General features: G+C 39.3%; 1 pseudogene; it reads left to right on the top strand.

The window, feature by feature from the left end:
- The first annotated feature begins 262 nt into the window (after positions 1-262).
- Positions 263-1,243, top strand: LOC138079188 (nucleoporin Nup37 pseudogene; annotated as a pseudogene).
- Positions 1,244-24,928: the final 23,685 nt, after the last annotated feature.

Raw genomic sequence — 24,928 nt, forward strand, 5'->3', positions numbered from 1 at the left:
CTAAGCCCATGTGCTGTAACTACTGAGCTCATGTGCTCCAGAGCCCATGCCCCACAACTAAAGAGTCCATGTGTTGCAATGAAAGATCCCACATTACACAACAGAGATCTTGCATGCTGCAACTAAGAGCCAACAAAGCCAAATAAATAAGTATTTTAAAAAGAGAGAGAGCTCGGCTTTATCTGCTTCCAGGCACCCTCCGTTCTGTGACCTTGCCCAATAGAAGGCTGTTTTTGCAGCTGCACAAGTTTTGCCATACAAGATGAAGCAAGATGCCACAAGAAATGGTGCCTACACTGTGGATTGTGAAGATTATGTGCACGTGGTAGAATTCAATCCCTTTGAGAGTGGGGATTCAGGAAACCTAATTGCATATGGTGGCAATAATTTTGTGTTCATTGGCACCTGTACATTTCAGGAGGAAGAAGCAGACGTTGAAGGAATTCAGTATAAAACACTACGAACATTTCACCATGGAGTCAGAGTTGATGGCATAGCTTGGAGCCCAGAGACTAGACTTGATTCATTGCCTCCAGTAATCACATTTTGTACTTCTGCTGCTGATATGAAAATTAGATTATTTACTTCAGATCTTCAAGATAAAAATGAATACAAGGTTTTAGAGGGCCATTCAGATTTAATTAATGGTTTGGTATTTGATCCCAAAGAAGGCCAAGAAATTGCAAGTGTGAGTGATGATCATACATGCAGGATTTGGAACTTGGAAGGAATACAGACAGCTCATTTTGTTCTTCATTCCCCTGGAATGAGTGTGTGCTGGCATCCTGAAGAAACTTTTAAGCTGATGGTTGCAGAGAAGAATGGAACAATTCGGTTTTATGATCTTTTGGCTCAACAGGCTATTTTATCCCTTGAATCAGAACAGATGCCATTAATGTCAGCACATTGGTGCTTAAAAAACACCTTCAAAGTTGGAGCTGTTGCAGGGAATGATTGGTTAATTTGGGATATTACTCGATCCAGTTACCCTCAAGATAAGAGACCTGTCCACATGGATCGAGCCTGCTTATTCAGATGGTCCACGATTAATGAAAACTTATTTGCAACCACTGGTTATCCTGGCAAAATGACAAGTCAGTTTCAGATTCATCATTTAGGACATCCTCAGCCCATCCTCATTGGCTCTGTAGCTGTTGGATCTGGCCTTTCCTGGCATAGAACTCTTCCACTGTGTGCAATCGGAAGTGACCACAAGCTGTTGTTTTGGGTGACTGAAATGTAGAGTAAATTTTCTGTGTACTTAGATCCATAAAACTGGACCTTAGTACATATTTTGGAGAATTTCTTATTTTTATATCAAATATATACTGTAAGATCTAGAAATGTTCCAGTTGTTGCTTTTGTTAAATAAAATATTGATGGTTTGAAAAAAAATAAAAAATAAAAAGAGAGAGACCTAAGGACTAAGGACCTAAGGACCACTTCAGACCTAAGGACACATATAGACTGAAAGTGAGGGGATGGAAAAAGCTATTCCATGCAAATGGAAATCAAAAGAAAATTGCAGTAGCAATACTCATATCAGACAAAATAGATTTTAAAATAAAGACAATTGCAAGAGACTTGAGAGTCCCCTAGACAGCAAGGAGAACAAATCAGTCAATCTTAAAGAACATCAAACCTGAATATTCATTGGAGGGACTTATACCAAAGCTGAAGCTCCAGTACTTTGGGCACCTGATGCCAAGAGCAAACTCATTGGAAAAGACCTTAATGCTGGGAAAGAGGAGAAGGGGGCAACAGAGGATGAGCTGGTTGGATGGCAAACTCAATGGAGATGAGTTTGAACAAATTCTTGGAGATAGTGAAGGACAGGAAGCCTGGTGTGCTGTAGTCCATGGAATCACAAAGAGACACAACTGTGTGACTGAACAACAACAAGAAACAATGAAGGACACTACATAATGATCAAGGGATCAATCTAAGAATGTGTGTGTGCTTAACTGCTCAGTCATATCTAACTCTTTGCAACCCCATGGATTGCAGCGCACCAGGATTCTCTGTCCCTGGGGATTCTCCAGGCATGAATACTGGAGTGGGTCACCATATCCTCCTTCAAGGGATCTTCCCAACCCAGGGATCAAACCCAGGTCTCCCATACTGCAGGCAATTCTTTACCAACTGACCCATCAGGGAAGCCCCAGTTTAAGAATAAGATGTAACAATTATAAATATTTATGCACCCAACACAAAAGTACCCCAATATATAAGACAAATGCTAGCATATATAAAAGGATAAATCAACAGTAACACAATAATAGTGTGGAATTTTACCACCCCACTTACACCAATGGACAGATTATCCAAATAGAAAATTAATAAGGAAATACAAGCCTTAAATCACCCATTAGACCAGAGGGACCTAATTGATATTTATAGGACATTCCATTGAAAAGCAGCAGAATACACTTTTTTTTTCAAGTGCACATGGAACATTCTCAAGGATAGATCACATCTTGGGTCACAAATCAAGCCTCAGTAAATTTAAGAAAATTTAAATCACATTAAGCATCTTTTCTGTTCACATCACTATGAGATTAGATATCAATTACAGTGGAAAAACTGTAAAAAACTCAAACACATGGAGACTAAATAATATACTTCTAAGTAACCAAGTAATCACTGAAGAAATCAAAGAGAAAATAAGAAAAAAAACATAGAAACAAATGACAATGAAAACATGACAATCAAAAACCTGTGGGATGCAGCAAAATTAGTTCAAAGAGGGAAGTTCACAGCAATACAATACTACATCAAGAAACAAGAAAAACATCAAATAAACAACCTAACTTTACACCAAAAACAACTAGAAAAAGAAGAATAAAAAACACAAATTAGTAAATAATAAATCATAAAGATCAGAGCAGAAATATATGAAAAAGAAATCAAGAAAACAATAGCAAAGATCAATAAAACTAAAAGCTGGTTCTTTGAGAAGATAAAATTGATAAACCATTAACCAGACTCATCCAAAAAAAGGGAGTGGGAGAAGACTCAAATCAATAAACTTAGACATTAAAAAGGAGAAGTTACAACAGACACCACAGAAATACAAAAGATCATAAGAGACTACTACAAGAAATTATATGTCAATAAAATAGACAACCAGGAAGAAATGGACAAATTCTTAGAAAATTTCACCAGTCCAAGACTGAAGACTGTCTGCAATGTGGGAGACCCAGGTTCTAAACCTGGATCAGAAAGATCCCCTGGAGAAGTAAATGGCAACACACTCCAGTATTCTTGCCTGGCAAAACCCATGGACAGAGGATCCTGGCAGGCTATAGTCCATGTGGTCACAAGAGTTGAACATGACTTAACTACTAAACCACCACCACCACCAAGACTGAACCAGGAAGAAGTCAAAAATATGAACAGACCAATCACAAACACTGAAATCAAAACTGATCAAAAATCTTCCAACAAACAAAAGCCCAGAGCCAGATGGTTTCATGGGTGAATTCTATCAAATGTTTAGAGAAGAATTAACACCTATTCTTCTCAAACTCTTCCAAAAAATTGCAGAGGGAGGAACACTTCCAAACTCATTCTACAAGGTCACTATTACCCTGATACCAAAATCAGACAAATATATTACCAAAAAAAGACAATTTCAGGCCAATATCACTGATGAACATAGATGCAAACATCCTCAACAAAACACTACAACAGAATTCAACAACACACCAAAAGAATCATACACCATGATCAAGTGGGGTTTATCCCAAGCAAAAATTCTTCAATATATGCAAATCAATCAATGTGACACACCATATTAACAAATTGAAAAATAAAAAGCATATGATAATCTCAATAGATGAAAAAAATTTTTTGACAAAATTCAACACTCATTCATGATTTTAAAAAACTTCTCCAGAAAGTAGGCATAGAAAAAACTTACCTCAACAAAATACAGACCATATACAACAAGCTGACACCAAACATTCTTCTCATCAATGAAAAACTGAAAGCATTTCCTCTAACAAGACAAGGGTGCCCACTCTTGTCTCTCATCAAAACATAGTTTTGGAAGTCCTAGCTACAACAATCAGAAAAGGAAAAGTAATAAAAGAATCTGGACTGGAAAAGAAGTAAAACTGTCACTGTTTGCAGATAACATGATACATACGTGTGTGTGTGTGTGCTCAGTCACTCATTCATGTCTGACTCTATGCAATCCCCTGGTGTGTAGCCCAGCAGGCTTCTCTGTCCATGGGCCATTCCAGGCAAGAATACTAGAGTGGGTTGCCATTCCATTCTCTAGGGGATCTTCCCGACCCAGGGACTGAACCTGTGTCTCCTGCCACTCCTGCATTGGCAGGTGGAGTCTTTACCCCAAGCCACCGGGGATGCCTGTACTATACATGGAAAATACTAAAGATTTAGGATTTAGCCACTAGAAGATTGCTAGTATTAATCAATGAATTTACTAAAATCTCAGGATAAAAAATTACTACACAGAAACCCCTAGCATTCCCATACGCTAACAACCAAAAATCAGAAAGAGAAATGAAGGAATCAAGCCTATTCACCATTGCAAGAAAAAGAGTAAGTACCTAGGAATAAGCCTACTTAAGGATATAAAAGACCTATGTACAGAAAACTATAAGACACTGATGAAAGAAATCAAAGATGGCACAAACAGATGGAGAGGTAGGCTATATTCTTGGACTGGAAGAACAAATATTGTGAAAATGACTATACTACCCAAAGTAATCTACAGATTCAATGCAATCCCTATCAAATTACCAATAGCATTTTTCACAGAACTAGAACAAAAATTTTTACAATTTTTTTAGAAACACAAAAGACCCAGAATAGCCAAAGCAATCTTGAAAAAGAAAAACAGAGCTGGAGGAATCAGCCTCCTTGACTTCAGACTATATTACAAAGCTACAATCATCAAGACAGTATGGTACTGGTACAAAAGTAGAAATATAGATCAAAGGAACAAGATAGAAAACCCAGAGATAAGCCCATACACTTGTGGGCACCTTGTGTTTGACAAATAAGTCAAGAATATAAAATGGAGAGAAGGTAGCCTCTTCAGTAAGTGTTGCTGGGAAAACTGGACAGCTATGTGTAAAAGAATGAAATCATAACACTTCCTGACACTATACAGAAAAATAAACTCAGAATGGGACCTAAACTTTGATCCATTTTGAGTTACCTTTTGCATACAGTATAAATTGGGGTTCAGTTTCATTCTCTTGCATGTGGATATCCAATTTTTCCCACACCATTTCTTGAAAAGGCTGTTCATTTCCTATTAAATTGTCTTGACATCCTTATTGAAAATCAATTAACTATAACCCTAAATCTATTTCCTTGATCTATTTATCTGTCATCATGCTGATACCACACTGCAGCTTTGCATTAAGTTTTGAGATCAGGAAGTCAGAATCCTCCAGCTTTGTTCTTCCTTTTCAAAATTGTATTTGATATTCAGAGTCCTTTGACTTTCCATATGAATGTTTGGATAAGTTTGTCAGTTTGTGCAAAGAAAACAGCTTGGAATTTAAGGGGGAATGAATTGAAATTATAGATGAATTTGGGGATTATTACTAGGAGATCCAACCAGTCCATCCTAAAGGAAATCAATCCTGAATGATCATTGGAAGGACTGATGTTGAAGCTGCAACTCCAATAATTTGGCCACCTGATGTGAAGAGCTGACTCATTTGAAAAGATGCTGATGCTGGGAAAGATTGAAGGCGAGAGGAGAAGGGGATGATAGAGGATGAGATGGTTGGATGGCATCACCAACTCAATGAACATGAGTTTGGTAAACTCCTGGAGTTGGTGATGGACAGGGAGGCCTGGCGTGCTGCAGTCCATGGGATCGCAAAGATCTGGACACAACTGAGAGACTGAACTGAACTGAACTATCTTGAGAATTTTAAGTCTTCCCATTCATAAACATGTAATGTCTTTACATTTATTTAGATCGTCTTTAATTTCTTTCTACAATGTTTTGTAGTTTTTAGTGTGTAAGTTTTACACTTGTTTGATTAAACTTATTCCTAAGTATTTTATTCTGTTTGATACTATTGTCAATTGAGTTATTTTCTTAAATCAATTTTGTATCATTCATTTCTAGTATGAAGAAATACAATTGATTTTTGTATATTGATCTTGCATTCTGTAATCTTGTTGAACTTATTTATTAACTCTAATAGCTTACTTTCCTTTTTTAATTGAAGTATAGGTGATTTATATTATGTTAGTTTCAGGTGCCCAGAAAAGTGATTCAGTCTTTTACAGATTATATTCTCTTATACATTATCTTCTCTTCCTTTGGGAGACTAAGAGGGAGAGGAAGCTGTCTGAATGGTTTCATTTATAATTGAACTCTAGGGTTTCCCTGGTGGCTCATCTGGTAAAGAATCTGTCTGCAATGTGGGAGACCTGGGTTCAATCCCTGGGTTGGGAAGGTCTCCTGGAGAAGGGAAAGGCTACCCACTCCTGTATTCTGGCCTGGAGAATTCCATGGACTCTATAGTCCATGGGGTTGCAAAGAGTCAGACACGACTGAGCAACAACTTTCACTTTCATAGGTGATTACAAGATTTTGGATAATAGGTAATAAAAACAAACAAATCTTTGCTCCTATCTATTTTACAAATAGTATTCAGTATCTGTTAATCCCATATTCCTGATTTGTCCTTCCCCTCGCCCTTTCTGCTTTGGTAATCATAAGTTTGTTTTTTCTGAGAGTCTGTTTCTATTCTGTCTATGCAATCATTTGTATGATTTTTAAGATTCTACATATAAGTATTATCATATAGTATTTATCTTTCTCTGACTTATTTCACTAAGCATTATATTCTCTGAGTCCATATTGATGCAAGTGGCAATATTTCATTCTTTTATGACTGAGTAATATTCTATTGCATGTATATACTATGGGCTTCTCAGGTAGCACTAGTGGTAAAGAGCCCACCTGCCAAGGCAGGAGACTAAGAGATATGGGTTCAATCCCTGTGTTGGGAAGATCCCCTGGAGGAGGTCATGGCAACCCACTCCAGTATTCTTGCTTGAAGAATACCATGAACAGAGGAACCTGAAAGGCTGGAGTCCACAGCATCTCAGAGTCAGACATTATTGAAGTTACTTAGCATGTACACATACCTCAGTAAAGCTGGGGGAGAAAAAGCTAGTGAGATATAAATGACAGAATGAAATGAACATTCATTGAAGACCTACTACATGCCGCTGTAGTGAAATCTGTCTACATTCATGCACACATACATACACACATACACAGTCTCATTAATCTTCATGTGGTTCCTGTCTCTTATAGGCCCTACATTTTCCATTAAACCTGATCTCTCACCAGGGTTCCCCAGCATGAATGTTCTCTTTAGGGAAGGTAACCTCTGCCCCAGCTCACACCTGCAGAGGTCTACTCAAACACTTTAACTCATGTTATCCAATTTAACAGATACCTATTGAACTGCTACCAAGTACAATGACACAGACATATGGAAGATTGGGTCCCTTGCCTAAAAGATCCATCAGTCTCATTTGAGAAACCAAGTAGATGCTAAAGAACTAGCTACTTAAAGATGAAAAGTTATCTGCAACTTAGAACATATAATTGTCCAAACCAATTCATTTTTGAGAATGTGAAAGGGCTATTAATAATTGTGCTGGGGTAATACGAATAAAGTGGCAAGAAGTAGAAATAAAGTGGGTATATGAATCCCATAAAGGGAACAGGTCTGCATTACTGAAGAACACTTTGTTTGCTGAAGAGTAAGAGGGACATGGATTTGCCACATGGGACAGGAAGTGGGACCAAGCTAAATCAGTCTGCATGGTGGAGAAGTTGATATTTTCAGGGGAAAACTCAGAGCAATGGGATAAAGTCAAAAGGCTGGGTGCAGCTAAAAGAGCTTCAGGGAAAGAAGCCCCTGTAATGAAGGTAGCAGAGAATAGGTTTGAGGAAATCAAATCAAACTCAATTATGCATTTTAAATTGCTTATTTTGAGGCATATAACTACCTTCTGGCTTCTCTCCCACAAAAATCCTCAGTGAAAGCTACATTTCTCACCGCTACTCTTTCGTAAGTAGACTCGGGGGAAAATTTGGAGAGATTCTGAGTTCTGCTTTGCAGTTTAAATGGAGCAAAAACACAGACACTACCAGAGCTAGAGGACAGAGAACCACAACATCTGGTTAATCAACAAAAGCAACTCTTTTGTGTATATATCCTATACTGATAAAATTTTGCGGCTTTTTGGATTTTCATTCATCTTTAAACGAGTTTCATTCCTTGTACAGTTCCAAAGTGTATGATATAGACTATGGGTACGACAGGGAACAATCTAGGAAGGAAGGAGTTTGGGTCAGAAAAGGCTTCTGAGAGGCTTAAAAAAGAAAAAGAAGGGAAGATGATCCAAGAGGGATAGCATGAGCACAGATGGTAATAAAAAAATACGAGCTGGGTATTAACAGGGAGAGTGAGGAGGCCAGTCTCTTTGGAAAAAAATGTTATACTGAGGAGCAGGAACAATGCCAGGGAAGCTGAATAAAGGTTTCAGTATCTTTAGTCAGCAGAGTTAGAGAAGGGAAAAAGCACCAGCTGCAGCCTATTCACAAAAAACCACAGTGCTGCCTTTCATCTTGATCTATACGCTTTCAGTCATTTGACCTATTTTTTTTTTTTTTTTTGGCTGCACTGGGTCTTTGTTGCTGCATGTGGGCTTTCTCTAGTCGTGGCGAGTGGGGACTACTCTTAGCTGTGGTGTGCGGGCTTCTCATTGTGGTGGCTTCTCTTTTTGCAGTGTGTGGGTCCTTCATCTGAAGCACATGAGCTTCAGATGTTGTGGCTGGCGTTCAGACTGAGTTACCCCATGGCACGTAGGAATCTTCCCGGAGCAGGGATCAAACCCATGTCCCCTGCATTGGCAGGTGGATTCTTAGCCACAGGACCACCATAGAAGTCCCTGGCCTGTATTTTTAACAAAATATGGAACATATGAAACATAATCTACATGTAACTTAACCATATGTCACGAACATCTCCCATTCATTAAGCATCATCCTTCTACCATTTGATTTTTGTTGGCTCTTTTTTACTCTTTCACAGATGAAGTATGCATGAAGTTTATGAGCAAGAGAACTGAGGTTGTCACCAAAAAAATATTCTGAAAAGAAGGTTGGAGCAGTGGAAGCTAGACGTGGAAGGCCCATTCAGAGGCCAGTGTAATCTTCTAGAGCCTGTGGAAGCTCCTAGAGAGACCGTGAGAAATGCAAAATGTGCTAGCTCTCAAGGGCAGCACAACAAATGCACACAAGAAGATGTACAGTGCAAAGCACCACAGGGGTGAAGCCAGAAACTAGCTCTGCAAGAACTCATAAGAGGATGGGAGGGGGTCTGGCAGGGCCTTTCAAAGGAAGGGAACAGGGATTGGCACATGGGACAAGGGGGCTCAGCAAGTACAGGCTGTCTTGAAAAAGCATGACATGCACTTAGGCTTCTTCCCTTCTGTCTGTTGTCTATTAGTCTTCATGTTCTGTTCTTTAAATGAGAGTAAAAATTTCTCTTCCCTACTCCTCTTTTCATCGGGAGACTCTGTTCTCACTTACTTTCCCCGACCCTCTAGGGAAAAGACCAGCCTGAAGAACCTCCAGCCACAGGGAGAATGACTCAGCATAACTTTTAACTGATTCCAAATCCTTGACGATGATCTTTGATGACTTTACATTTCATTCACCACTCACTTCATGCTTAATCAGTTGTGGCTTGTAAGGCCTTTCTCTTTAAAACTTAACACACACACATGCACAGTTTCTTTGGCAGCAAATTTCTGCTTCACAGTCATGATCTAGCTCATCTATCTGTGACATTCTCTGAGAAAATTTCCCCCAACTTCTCTTCTTTCTTCCCACCCCTCCAAAGTAATGGCTTCTTTCTCTGAGCCTGACAGTCCTAGTCCCAGTCACTGTCACAACCACACAATGTGATAGGCACCACACAAGGTGCCTGCTATCGTCTCCACAATATGCTCTCCAAAAGCAGGAATCCTGCCTCCTGGCCTTTGTGGCCCCAGTACCTGGCCTAAAGGAACTCAGTATTGTTAAATGGACACCAACTTGAAAAAATAAAAGTGAAAGAAAAAGTTAGGGGACATCAGATATCCTTGGGCATAGACTCAAACGTCCTCAGCTCTGAGTAACTTTTTCACATAATCACATCAGAAATTTTTTATGGCACTATTTTCCATTCAACTGCCTCCATGTCCTACATGTTCCACATAAAACCACCATCTTATTACCACTTCCACCCACACCAAAAACTTGCAGCTATCTCAATGAACAATTTTTCATATCAGCAAAGCTCTGAAGTGCCTGTCTCTGTTTTCTCATTCAATGAATATTTATTAAGCAACTATTATATTCAGGGAACAATCTCTCTTGACATCCCCTGCAGCGCCCTTGAGACCCATTGCTTCAGACAAACAAAGGCGCTATTATAAACATACACCCAGACACTGAATAATGATGGATGAGGGTGCATCCAGCTTGCTTTCTGCAACTCATACTTTCAAAGTCATTACATCCTGTACTTCCTGTGTCCCAGCTTTCCTTGTGCCTTTTAAACCTTTATAACTTGGAATATGAGCATGATACAAGCCATCTAGAAACAACTTTTTAAAGTAAGACTATTAAACTTTAGGGAAACTTTGTTGTAGTTGAAGCATATGTGTTAGGTCGTGTCTGACTCTTTTGCAATCCCATGGATTGTAGCCTGCCAGGCTCCTCTGTCCATTGGATTTTCCAGGCAAGAATCCTGGAGTGGGTTCCCATTTCCTCCTCCAGGAGACCTTCCCGACCCAGAGATAGAGCGATAGAGCCCATGTGCCCTGTGTCTCCTGCATTGGCAGATGGTTTCTTCACTGCTACGCTATGTTGCACATACATTCTCCTTTCAGGTACTATGGTTAGTGAGAAGTGGCTACAATACATACGCATATGTATTGCACACTGTACAGTGTATCCTCATGAGAGGGTAACAGGCAGGAAGTCCAGAGTTCTCCAAACGGAGGAAATAGGCTGCAAGTGTCAGACTTTTTTTATCTCTCTTTTAAGTGGCAGGAGTAAACAAACTACTGTTATATTTTTTCCCCTTCTCTATACAAATATAAAAAGAGGTTTCTCTGAAAATTCTGTGCCACCTAATGACAGCTGGTTCCACCTGAACTTAACTTTTCTCAAACCTTGAGCTAACCAATGCATTTTTCTTATGGAAATATTTCTCTTAAGCTATGTTAACGTACTATGTATTTACCCTCGACTCTGTCTTCAAGTTGGTTCTGCCTAAAGGCTCAGAACCAGTATGTTATACTGATACATTGTTCTCCTAATCAATGTTAATGAAACTATATATTTGTATGGAAATCTGCCTTTCTTTAAGATTCATGTCAATCATTTTATGGCCTGGGATGACTCACCTGGTGCCAACATTATCTCAAAATGCATCTTGTGGGTGAGGGGCCTGGTGCCATTCTCTGAGTTTTGAGACATTTCCTTTCTTTATTAGCAGACTGCTAGAAGCTACATAACATCCAGCTAAAGACTAGCTGGTGGGGTACTCTTTCTGTCCCCCTCTGATGTCTATGTCAGAAGATTTCTCTCTCTCTTTTATACTTTAATAAAACTTTATTGCACAAAAGCTCTGAGCAATCAGGCCTTGTCTCTGGCCACGGATTGAATTCTTCTCCGGAGGCCAAGAATCCCGGAGTCTTTTGTGTTTCAGCAACAACCTTTCACTCAAACCAGCAGAATGGAACTTGTCTGCTGTAACAAAACCCATCACTCTCTCTCCTAAAACTAAACTACATTGAAATAGAAATTCAGTTTCTAACTCAATAAATAAGTTTACAAAGTTGGGTCTATGTAGAGAACAGAGCTGGTGTTGAAAGGTTGTTGGAGAAGGGACAGGCTACCCATGGGGTCGCAAAGAGTCGAACACAACTGAGGGACTTACACTTTCACTTTCTCTGTACTATACAGTAGGATCTTATTGTTTATCTATCCTATTTATGGTAGTTTGTATCTGCTAATCCCAAACTCCTAATTTATATCTGCCTACCCCCCTTTCCCAAAGCCTTTGACTGTGTGGATCACAACAAACTGTGGAAAATTCTGAAAGAGATGGGAGTACCAGACCACCTGACCTGCTTCTTGAGAAACCTATATGCAAGTCAGGAAGCAACAGTTAGAACTGGACATGGAACAACAGACTGGTTCCAAATAGGAAAAGGAGTATGTCAAGGCTGTATATTGTCACCCTGCTTGTTTAACTTCTATGCAGAGTACATCATGAGAAACGCTGGGCTGGAAGAAGCACAAGCTGGAATCAAGACTGCCAGGAGAAATATCAATAACCTCAGATATACAGATGATACCACCCTTATGGCAGAAAGTGAAGAGGAGCTAAAGAGCCTCTTGATGAATGTGAAAGAGGAGAGTGAAGAGGTTGACTTAAAGCTGAACATTCAGAAAACGAAGATCATAGCATCTGGTTCCATCACTTCATGGGAAGTAGATGGGGAAACAGTGGAAACAGTGTCAGTCTTTATTTTTTTGGGCCCCAAAATCACGGCAGATGGTGATTGCAGCCATGAAATTAAAAGATGCTTACACCTTGGAAGGAAAGTTATGACCAACCTAGATAGTATATTCAAAAGCAGAGACATTACTTTGTCCACAAAGTTCCTTCTAGTCAAGGCTATGGTTTCGCCAGTGGTCATGTATGGATGTGAGAGTTGGACTGTGAAGAAAGCTGAGTGCTGAAGAATTGATGCTTTTGAACTGCGGTGTTGGAGAAGACTCTTGTGAGTCTCTTGGACTGCAAGGAGATCCAACCAGTCCATTCTAAAGGAGATCAGTCCTGGGTGTTCTTTGGAAGGACTGATGCTAAAGCTGAAACTCCAATACTTTGGCCACCTGATGCGAAGAGTTGACTCATTGGAAAAGACTCTGATGCTGGGAGGGATTGAGGGCAGGAGGAGAAGGGGACGATAGAGGATGAGATGGTTGGATGGCATCACCAACTCGATGGGCATGAGTTTGAGTAAACTCCAGGAGTTGATAATGGACAGGGAAGCCTGGCGTGCTGCAATTCACGGGGTCGCAAAGAGTTGGACACGACTGAGCAACAGAACTGAACTAAACTGACCCTCCTTTCCCCTTTAGCAAGCATAGGTTTGTTTTCTATGTCAAAAATCTGTTTCTGTTTTGTAATTAAGTTCATTTGCATCATTTTTAGATTCCATATATAAGTGGCATCATAATGGTATTTGTCTTTCTCTGATTCATTTCACTTGTATGATAATCTCCAGGTCTATCCATGTTGCTCTAAATGGCTTTATTTCAGTCTTTTTATGGCTGAGTAATATTCTATGGTGTGTGTATATATATATATATGTGCCACTTTTTCTTTATCTATTCCCCTGTCAATGGACATTTAGGTTGCTTCTATGTCTTGGGTATTGTAAATAGTGCTACTATAAACATTGAGGTGCGTGTATCTTTTTTTAATACTTTCTTAGGTTTGTTTTTTTTTTAATTTTGTTTCTGTCTTTAAGCCAAATGAGATTTTAAAAAATATTTATTTATGTATGGCTGCACTGGGTCTTTATTGCTGCTCTGGCTTTTCTCTAGTTACAGTGAGCAGGGGCTACTCTCTGTTTGAGGTGCTTGGGCTTCTGGTTGTAGTGGTTTCTCTGGCTGCTGAGCACAGGCTCTACTAGGCATGAAGGCTTCCAGCAGTTGCTGTGGGGGCTCTAGAACATAAGCTCAGTAGTTGAGGCTCATGGGTTTAGATACCCCATGGCATGTGGAATCTTCCTAGACCAGGATGAAACACATGTTGCCTTCATTGGCAAGCAAATTCTTAACCACTGGGAAGTCTGAGACGCATGTATCTTTCTGAATTAGAGCTTTCTCCTGATATATGCCCAGGAATACGATTGCTAGATCATATGGCAACTCTGTTTTTGTTTTTTTAAGGAACCTCCATGCTATTCTCCATAGTGGCTGTATCAATTTACATTCCCACCAACAGTGTAGACGGGCTCCCTTTCCTCCACAGCCTCTTCACAATTTGTTGCCTGTAGACTTTCTGATGATGGCCATACTGACCAGTGTGAGGTGATACTTCATTGTAGTTTTGATTTGTATTTCTCCAATAATTATCAATGTTGAGCGTCTTTTCATGTGCCTACTGGCCATCTGTTTGTCTTATTCAGAGTAATGTTTCTCTAGGTTTTCTGACCATTTTCATTTGGGTTGTTTGGTTTATTTTGATATTGAGTTGAATGAGCTGTTTGTTTATTTTGGAAATTAAGTCCTTGTCAATCACATCATGTGTAAATATGTTCTCCCAGTTCATAGGTTGTATTTTCATTTCGTTTATGATTTCCTTTGCTGTGAAAAAGCTTATAAGTTTCATTAGGTCCCATTTGTTTATTTTTGCTTTTATTCCTATTGCCCTGGGAGAGTTACCGAAGAAAACGTTGCTACAATTTATGTCAGAAAAAAATTTTGCTTACATTCTCATCTAGGGGTTTTACGGTATCATTCATGGTCTTATATTTAAGTCTGTAAGCCATTTTGAGTTTTTGTATGTGTGTGTATGGTGTACGGGAGTGTTCTATCTTCATTGATCTATATGTGACTGTCCAACTTTCCCAACAATTGCTGAAGAGACTGTCTTTTCTCCATTGTATATTCTTGCCTCCTTTGTTGAAAATTAATTCACCATGGGTGTGTGGATTTATTTCTGGGCTCTCTATTTTGTTCCATTGATTCATATGTCTGTTTTTGTGCCAGGACTCTGCTGGTTTGATTACTATGGTTTTTTATTATTGTCTAAAGTCTGGAACTAACACGCAAAAAAGATGTGCTTTTCATTATAGGGGACTGGAATGCAAAAGTAGGAAGTCAAGAAACACCTGGAGTAACAGGCAAATTTGGCCTTGGAATGCAGAATGAAGCAGGGCAAAGGCTAATAGAGTTTTGCCAAGAAAATACACTGGTCATAGCAAACACCCTCTTCCAACAACACAAGAGAAGACTCTACACATGGACATCACCAGATGGTCAACACCGAAATCAGATTGATTATATTCTTTGCAGCCAAAGATGGAGAAGCTCTATACAGTCAACAAAAACAAGACTGGGAGCTGACTGTGGCTCAGATCATGAACTCCTTATTACCAAATTCAGACTCAAATTGAGGAAAGTAGGGAAAACCACTAGACCATTCAGGTATGACCTAAATCAAATCCCTTATGATCATATAGTGGAAGTGAGAAATAGATTTAAGGGCCTAGATCTGATAGATAGAGTGCCTGATGAACTATAGAATGAGGTTCATGACATTGTACAGGAGACAGGGATCAAGACCATCCCCATGGAAAAGAAATGCAAAAAAGCCAAATGGCTGTCTGGGGAGGCCTTACAAATAGCTGTGAAAAGAAGAGAAGTGAAAAGCAAAGGAGAAAAGGAAAGATATAAGCATCTGAATGCAGAGTTCCAGAGAATAGCAAGAAGAGATAAGAAAGTCTTCTTCAGCGATCAATGCAAAGAAATAGCGGAAAAGAACAGCATGGGAAAGACTAGAGATCTCTTCAAGAAAATTAGAGATACCAAGGGAACATTTCATGCAAAGATGGGCTCAATAAAGGACAGAAATTGTATGGACCTAACAGAAGCAGAAGATATTAAAAAGAGGTGGCAAGAATACACAGAAGAACTGTACAAAAAAGATCTTCACGACCCGGATAATCATGATGGTGTGATCACTCATCTAGAGCAGGACATCCTGGAATGTGAAGTCAAGTGGGCCTTAGAAAGCATCACTACAAACAAAGCTAGTGGAGGTGATGGAATTCCAGTTGAGCTGTTTCAAATCCTGAAAGATGATGCTGTGAAAGTGCTGCACTCAATATGCCAGCAAATTTGGAAAATTCAGCAGTGGCCACAGGACTGGAAAAGGTCAGTTTTCATTCCAGTTCCAAAGAAAGGCAATGCCAAAGAATGCTCAAACTACCGCACAATTGCACTCATCTCACATGCTAGTAAAGTAATGCTCAAAATTCTCCAAGCCAGGCTTCAGCAATATGTGAACCGTGAATTCCCTGATGTTCAAGCTGATTTTAGAAAAGGCAGAGGAGCCAGAGATCAAATTGCCAACATCCGCTGGATCATGGAAAAAGCAAGAAAGTTCCAGAAAAACATCCATTTCTGCTTTATTGACTATGCCAAAGCCTTTGACTGTGTGGATCACAATAAACTGTGGAAAATTCTGAAAGAGATGGGAATCCCAGACCACCTGACCTGCCTCTTGAGAAATCTGTATGCAGGTCAGGAAGCAACAATTAGAACTGGACATGGAACAACAGACTGGTTCCAAATAGGAAAAGGAGTACGTCAAGGCGGTATATTGTCACCCTGCTTATTTAACTTATATGCAGAGTACAACATGAGAAATGCTGGACTGGAAGAAGCACAAGCTGGAATCAAGATTTCTGGGAGAAATATCAATAACCTCAGACATGCAGATGACACCACCCTTATGGCAGAAAGTGAAGAGGAACTAAAGAACCTCTTGATGAAAGTGAAAGAGGAGAGAGAAAAAGTTGGCTTAAAGCTCAACATTCAGAAAATGAAGATCATGGCATCCGATCCCATCACTCCATGGGAAATAGATGGGGAAACAGTGGAAACAGTGTCAGACTTTATTTTTTGGGGCTCCAAAATCACGGCAGATGGTGACTGCAGTCATGAAATTAAAAGATGCTTGCTCTTTGGAAGAAGAGCTATGACCAACCTAGACGGTATATTAAAAAACAGAAACAATGCTTTGCCAACAAAGGTCCATCTAATCAAAGCTATAATTTTTCCAGTAGTCATGTATGGATGTGAGATTTGGACTATAAAGAAAGCTGAGCACCAAAGAATTAATGCTTTTGAACTGTGAAGAAGTGTTGGAGAAGGTGTTGGAGAAGACTCTTGAGAGTCCCTTGGACAGCAAGGAGATCAGACTAGTCCATCCTAAAGGAAATCACTCCTGAATATGCATTGGAAGGACTGATGCTGAATCTGAAACTCCAATACTTTGGCCACTTGATGTGAGAACTGACTCATTTGAAAAGACCCTGATGCTGGGAAAAATTGAAGGCAGGAGAAGGGGACGACAGAGGATGAGATGGTTGGATGGCATCACCGACTCAATGGACATGAGTTTGAGCAAGCTCCAGGAGTTGGTGATGGACAGGGAAGCCTGGAGTGCTGCAGTCCATGGGGTCGCAAGGAGTCAGACACGACTGAGCAACTGAACTGAACTGAACTCACTTCCTAGAAGAATTTAAATTGGGGAACTTTTTCCAGAAAAATTATTACCAGATACAACTTGTTTTTAATCTTTTGCCCATACCACATGGCGTACAGGACCTTCGTTCCCCAACCAGGGATGGAACCCAAGTCCCCCTGCAATCGAAGCTCAGAGTCTTAACCACTGGACCACCAGGGAAGTCCCTACCAGATATAGCTTTTATCTAAGTAACCTCATATATATGGCAGAGCAAACCTCTAATTACTAACATTGGCTGCTCTTGTGTACTATTAATAACTCTCTTGTCTTTGGAAGCCCCAAGGCCCTGTCCCATTCCTTAGCTCAGGATGGCAAACATATCTCATTTTACCTTTCTGTCTCTGAACCTCTCATGTCTGTGGGATTCTCATACATATAAAATTCAATTCCATTTTCTTCAGTTAATATATCTCATGTCATTTTAATTATTTGACCAGTAAAAAAGATCCAAAGAAGGGAAGGGTAAGGCAACTTTTCCTCTTCCTAACACTATATGTGTGACCCTGTATTTTTGACTTAATACTGTATGTGTCTCAGACACAGACTTCCATGTAGATAAGAAGTTAATGATTTAGAGATTTTGCTGAAGTCATTTACAGGAAGATTACTGTTTTGTTTACCCTGTCCACCAGATCTAAATTAATGTTCAGAGGCTTCCAGCATTACTCAATAGTGTAGTCTGTAGGGGAAGACTCCTAACCATGCATAGAGAGATCTTACTCTTTTATGTCAGGTCAACAATTTAAATTCTGACTCTTGCTACAAGAATTGCTAACTCCTCAAGAAAATCTCCCTCCAAAAGCGTGAGAAAAAAAGTCTTTACTTTTCACATAATTTTATATTTCCTATATTTGTTTCATTCAGCAAGTATTTATTTAATAACTACTGGGTTATTAAATAACTTAGGCAAGGTCCTAGAGATTAACATTTTATTGACATATTTACTGATGTTTTCCTTCCCAGGGACCAAGCTATTTTATAATGCTGGTGCCCTCTAAATGTTCTACTTCTCAATCAGTTGACAAGATAGAAAAGTCTGTCTCTTAATGATCTACTTGAACAAATTTTTAAAAACAGTCTTTGGCCTCACTAAAATTTCCAACAATATCCACTAAAATGAGAATATATAAAAGTAGATTAAAATAACTACTCTCTATTGAAAAAAAAGTTTATTATTTACATTCAACATTTTTTTTAACTGTACTACACACAAGGCATGCGGGCCTCCCAGGTGGTGCAGGTAAAGAACCCACCTGCCCGATGCAGGAGATGTAGGAGACCCAGGTTCAGTCCCGGGATTGGGAAGATTCCCTGCAGAAGGGAATGGCAACCCACTCCAGTATTCTTGCCTGGAGAAGCCCATGGACAAAGGAGCCTAGCGGCCTACAGTACATAGGGGTTGCAAAGTCGGAAGTGACTAAAGAGACTTAGTTGGCCAGCCAGCCACACGCAAGGCATAGGAAAAGGTGTTTAAAGAGGGTATGTTCCTATAGTTTGAGATTACACAGACTATTACTTCTTTTTAATTTTAATTTTTATTACTAAATATTTGAGTACTACAAAATAGTACATATGTTAATTAACATCTGCACCTGTGTTCAGTTCAGTCAGTTCAGTTCAGTCATTCAGTCATGTCCGACTCTTTGCAACCCCATGGACTGCAGCATGCCAGGCTTCCTTGTCCATCACCAGTCCTGGAGCCTACTCAAACTCATGTCCATTGAGTCAGTGATGCCATCCAACCATCTCATCCTCTGTTGTCCCCTTCTCCCGCCTTCAATCTTTTCCAGCATAAGGGTCTTTTCAAATGAATCAGTTCTTTGCATCAGGTGGCCAAAATATTGGAGCTTCAGCTTCGGCATCAGTCCTTCCAGTGAACATTCAGGATTGATTTCCTTTAGGATGGACTGGTTGGATCTCCTTGCTGTCCAAGGGACTCTCAAGAGTCTTCTCCAACACCACAGTTCAAAAGCATCAATTCTTTGGCACTCAGCTTTCCTTATAGTCCAACTCTCACATCCATATGTGACTACTGGAAAAACCATAGCTTTGACTAGAAGGACATTTGTTGGCAAGGTAATGTCTCTGCTTTTTAATATTCCATCTAGCTTGGTCATAGATTTTCTTCCAAGGAGCAAGCGTCTTTTAATTTCCTGGCGGCAATCACCATCTGCAGTGATTTTGGAGCCCAAGAAAATAAAGTCTGTCACTGTTTCCATTGCTTCCCCATCTATTGGCCATGAATTGATGAGACCAGATGCCATGAACCTAGTTTTCTGAATGTTGAGTTTTAAGCCGACTTTTCCTCTTTCACTTCCTCTTTCACTTTCATCAAGAGACTGTTTAGTTCTTCTTTGCTTTCTGCCATAAGGGTGGTGTCATCTGCATATCTGAGGTTATTGATATTTCTCCCAGCTATCTTGATTCCAGCTTGTGCTTCATCCAGCCCAGCATTTCTCATGATGTACACTGTATATAAGTTAAATAAGCAGGGTGACAATATACTGCCTTGATGTACTCCTTTACTGATTTGGAACCAGTCTGTTGTTCCATGTCCAGTTCTAACTGTTGCTTCCTGACCTGCATATAGATACACCTGTGTATCGAACACCAAACTTGGGAAATATAGTATTATTCTTTTTTTTTTTTTACTTTACAATATTGTATTGGTTTTGCCATACATCAACATGAACCGCCACGGGTGTACACGTGTTCCCCAACCTGAACCTCCCTCCCTGTACCATCCCTCTGGGTCATCCCAGTGCACCAGCCCCAAGCATCCTGTATCACGCTTCGAACCTGAACTGGCGATTCATTTCATATATGACATTATACATGTTTCAATGCCATTCTCCCAAATCATTCCACCCTCTCCCTCTCCCACAGAGTCCAAAAGACTGTTCTATACATCTGTGTCTCTTTTGCTGTCTCGCATACAGGGTTATCGTTACCATTTTCTAAATTTCATATATATGCATTAGTATATACTGTATCGGTGTTTTTCTTTCTGGCTTACTTCACTCTGTATAATAGGCTCCAGTTTCATCCACCTCATTAAAACTGATTCAAATGTATTCTTTTTAATGGCTGAGTAATTCTCCATTGTGTATATGTACCACAGCTTTCTTATCCATTCATCTGCTGATGGACTTCTAGGTGGCTTCCATGTCCTGCCTATTATAAACATTGCTGCGATGAACATTGGGGTACACGTGTCTCTTTCAATTCTGGTTTCCTCGGTGTGTATGCCCAGCAGTGGGATTGCTGGGTCGTATGGCAGTTCTATTTCCAATTTTTTAAGGAATCTCCACATTTTCTGTACTAGTTTGCATTCCCACCAACAGTGTAAGAGGGTTCCCTTTGATCCATACCCTCTCCAGCATTTATTGCTTGTAGACTTTTCGATAGCAGCCATTCTGACTGGCATGAAATGAGTACTATTATTTCAACTGACATTTCCAATATAGTCTTCCTCAAACCTCAAAGGTAATTACCATCATGAATTTGGTGTTTATTATCCTAATAAAATCTTTAGTACTTTTCCTATATAGATACATATCCATAAATAGTATATGATACTTTCTGCTAGTTTTAATACTTTAAACAAAAGATATCAAACCACTATTCATATCTTCTGCAACTTATTTTTTTCATTTATTATGTTATTAAGTTTTACCCACATTAATACACATAGTTTAACTTTATTCATGTTAAGCATCAGATGGATAGACAGGGAGATACTGAGACAGAGACAGATAGACTGACCATTGTATGAACATACTACAATTTATCCATTCTCCTGTGAATGGACAGATAAATTGTCTCCAATTTATCCTGATTCAAACAACAAAGCAGTTAAGATTCTCATACTAATCTTGTGTACATGATATTAATGATACGCAGCTGAGAGTGCAAATGCATTTCAACTTCATCAAATATTTTCCAAATTGCTCACCAAACAATTTTACAAATTAACCCTTGCACCAGAAGTGTAGGATCTCCCCTTGATCTACAATTTCACTCTTTGTATTGGCTGGCTTTTTAATTTTTTGCAGTATGATGCATGTGAAATTGTGTCTCGCTATGGTTTTACCTTGCTTTTCTCCAATTGCCAATTAAAATGAGCATATTTTGAATGTTTATTGGCCATGCAGATTTTCTTTTCCTTTGTCCATTTTTCTGCCAAGATTTCTTTTGTTTATTAATTTCAAGGAGTTCTATTTCTTAACAATAAGAATTTGTGGTTACCTCTGATGCAAATATACCTCCCAACTGGCATCTTGTCTTTTGACCTATGTAAGGTATGTATTTTTTTATATTATTTATTTATTTGGCTTCATAATAAATGCAGTTGCCATCTATGGTCTCAGCTGCCACACGCTGGCTCTGTTGTGGCACGTTGGGTTAGTTGCCCCATGGCATGTGAGATCTTAGTCCCCAGACCAGGAATTGAACCCACATCCCCTGTATTGCAAGGCAGATTCCCAACCACTGGACCACCAGGGAAGTCCCAAGGTACGTATTTGACGTAGCTGTGCTGTGCTCAGTCACTTAGTCACTCAGTCGTGTCTGATTCTGCAACCCTACGGACTGTAGCCCTCCAGGCTCCTCTGTCCTCAGGATTCTCCAGGCAAGAATGCTGGAGTGGGTTGCCAAGTCAGTGGATCTGGATGCCCTCCTCCAGGGGATCTTCCCGACCCAGGGATGGAACTCGCATGTCTTATGTCTCCTGATTGGCAGGCAAGTTCTTTACCACTAGTGCCACCTGGAAAGAACTTTAACTATAGTCAGACTTGATACTCTTCCTTTTATGATTGAGTGTTTGTGTGTATATCTTATATAAAAAGCCTTTCCTATCCTAAAGACATAATATATTCTCAAGGTTTTGACAGTTTTAAATTTCAGCTTTTCACATTTAGGTATTGGTTCCTCTGGAATTCATTTTTGTATGTGGGGTGGGGTAGGGATCTAATTTTAGCATATTCTTTAAGAAAAAACTGTTGTTTTATCACCATTACTGAATCGTTTCCCTGCTACCTCATTATGACACCGCTGTCATACCGAGTTTCACACGCGCATCAGCTCCTCACTCTTCTTCACATCTGTCTGTCTTTACTCTGTGTACATTATTATAGTTTTACAGTAAATCTTAATGCTTGGAGAGGCAAGTTTTCCTCACCTTGTTCACTAAAATTCTCATGGTTCTGCATGCCTTTCTGCTTTTCCAATTAAATTTAAAAACAAGCTTCCCAATTTGAATAAAATGCTGTTGGAATTTTGACTAGACTGGAAGCACATTGAACTCATAAATTATCTGGGGGGAAGTTGATACATCTACACCTTTTCCTGATGTTCAAAAATTCCTGTTCCTGAATATTGTATCTTTTCACACTTACAAAAACTTTCCTTAATGTCTTACAATAAAATTTTATAATTTTCTATGTGAAGATATTATATATCTTTTGTTAAATTTATTCCTAGATCAGTCCTGGGTGTTCTTTGGAAGAAAGGATGCTAAAGCTGAAACTCCAGTACTTTGACCACCTCATGAGAAGAGTTGACTCATTGGAAAAGACCCTGATGCTGGGAGGGATTGGGGGCAGGAGGAGAAGGGGACAACAGAGGATGAAATGGCTGGATAGCATCACCGACTCGATGGACGTGAGTTTGAGTGAACTCCAGGAGTTGGTGATGGACAGGGAGGCCTGGCGTGCTGCAATTCATGGGGTCGCAAAGAGTCGGACACGACTGAGCAACTAAACTGAACTGAACTGAGGTAGTTTATATTTTTGTTGTTGCTATTACAAATGGTAACATTTTAAGTCTCTATATGATGTCTGAGATTTCTTCAAAATAATTCAGGTTGGACTTTAGAATCATGTTAATGTTTTATGGATTCAAAAAATAAAATTATATCGATAAGGATGCAGGAGTGGGGGAAGATACCAAATTAAATACTAACAGGAAAAGAATGAGCCAAATTATACTTCAAATGAATAATGAAAACGTGAAAGTGAAAATCACTCAGTCGGGTCCAACTGTTTGCAGCCCCATGGACCATGGAATTCTCCTGGCCAGAATACTGGAGTGGGTAGCCAGTTCCCTTCTCCAGAGGATCTTTTCAACACAGGGATCGAACCCAGGTCTCCTGCATTGCAGGTGGATTCTTTACTAGCTGAGCCACCAGGAAAGCCCCAAATGAATAATAAAAGACATTGAATGGGAAGGAAAAATAACCCAATATTTAGAAGCTCTAAAATTTAAAAAATAAATAAATAAATTAATTAATTAAAAAAAAATAAAAAAATAAAGACAAAAAGAACCACAAGTAAATATTGAACTCCAACAAGTAGATTGCTTTTTTTAAGTGCTATGGGTATAGGAGTTATAAAAATATGAAACATATTATGACATAAAGGGTCTATAACTAATTGAATAAAATAAGAATCCATTAACCCATTCTTATGATAAATAAAAAATAAAGGGAATGAAAATTTCAACTTGTAAACATAGATGAAGGGATGGAGCTAAAAATCACCATTTGCAACCATCATAGTAAGAACTGATTTTAAAAGAATTATGAATAATTCTAAAATGAGTGGTAAAAGTTTGATGAGGAATGGGGCATATATATAATGTTGAAATATCCTGACAAATTACTTTTTTTTCAATATAAACATTTCTTTTAATGGAAAATACAATGTAAAAACTGTGCCAAAACTCAGAAAGTGTTTGGTGATAACTTTCTGTGTTTCTGAAATATGAAGATCATGATCTTTTTGATCATTGGTTTTACTTTTACTATTTTGTACAAGTATTAGGTGTTTATATTTGCTGTGAAATCTCCAAGCTATGATATTCTTAAAAATTTATATTAGTGTATAAAATTTACTGATTAATTACATAGGAAAAAAATTAGCTTTATAGTGGAGAAACATGGCAGACTACTTTAACCAAGGGTTCAAACTTAACATCACCAGTACTGAGATTAACTTACATCTGTGCCTACTGATGGGATGCACTGAGAGGGACACAGTGATGCACTTCTATGTCATTTCTGCTAAAATGCATAACCTGGATCTGATCATGAGAATGGATCACATAATCCAAACTGGGGGACACTGCATAACTGGCCTGTACTCTCCCCTGGTGGCTCAGACAGTAAAGAATCCACCTGCAATGCAGGAGACCTGGGTTCAGTCCCTGAGTTGGGAAGATCCTCTGGAGAAAGGCATGGTAACCAACCCCAGTATTGTTGCCTGGAGAATCCGCATGGGCAGAGGAGCCTGGCAGGCTACAATCCATGGGGTAACAAAGAGTCGAACATGACTGAGTAACTAAGTACACACACAGCACATACTCTTCAAAGGGCTTCCCTGGTAGCTCAGCTGGTCAAGAATCCGCCTGCAATGCAGAGACCCTGGTTCAATTCCTAAGTCAGGAAGATCCCCTGGAGAAGGGATAGGCCACCCACCCCAGTATTCTTGGTCTTCCCTGGTGGCCCAGATAGTAAAGAA

Source organism: Capricornis sumatraensis, chromosome 4 (assembly GCF_032405125.1).
Source record: "Capricornis sumatraensis isolate serow.1 chromosome 4, serow.2, whole genome shotgun sequence".
NCBI classification, from domain to species: domain Eukaryota; kingdom Metazoa; phylum Chordata; class Mammalia; order Artiodactyla; family Bovidae; genus Capricornis; species Capricornis sumatraensis.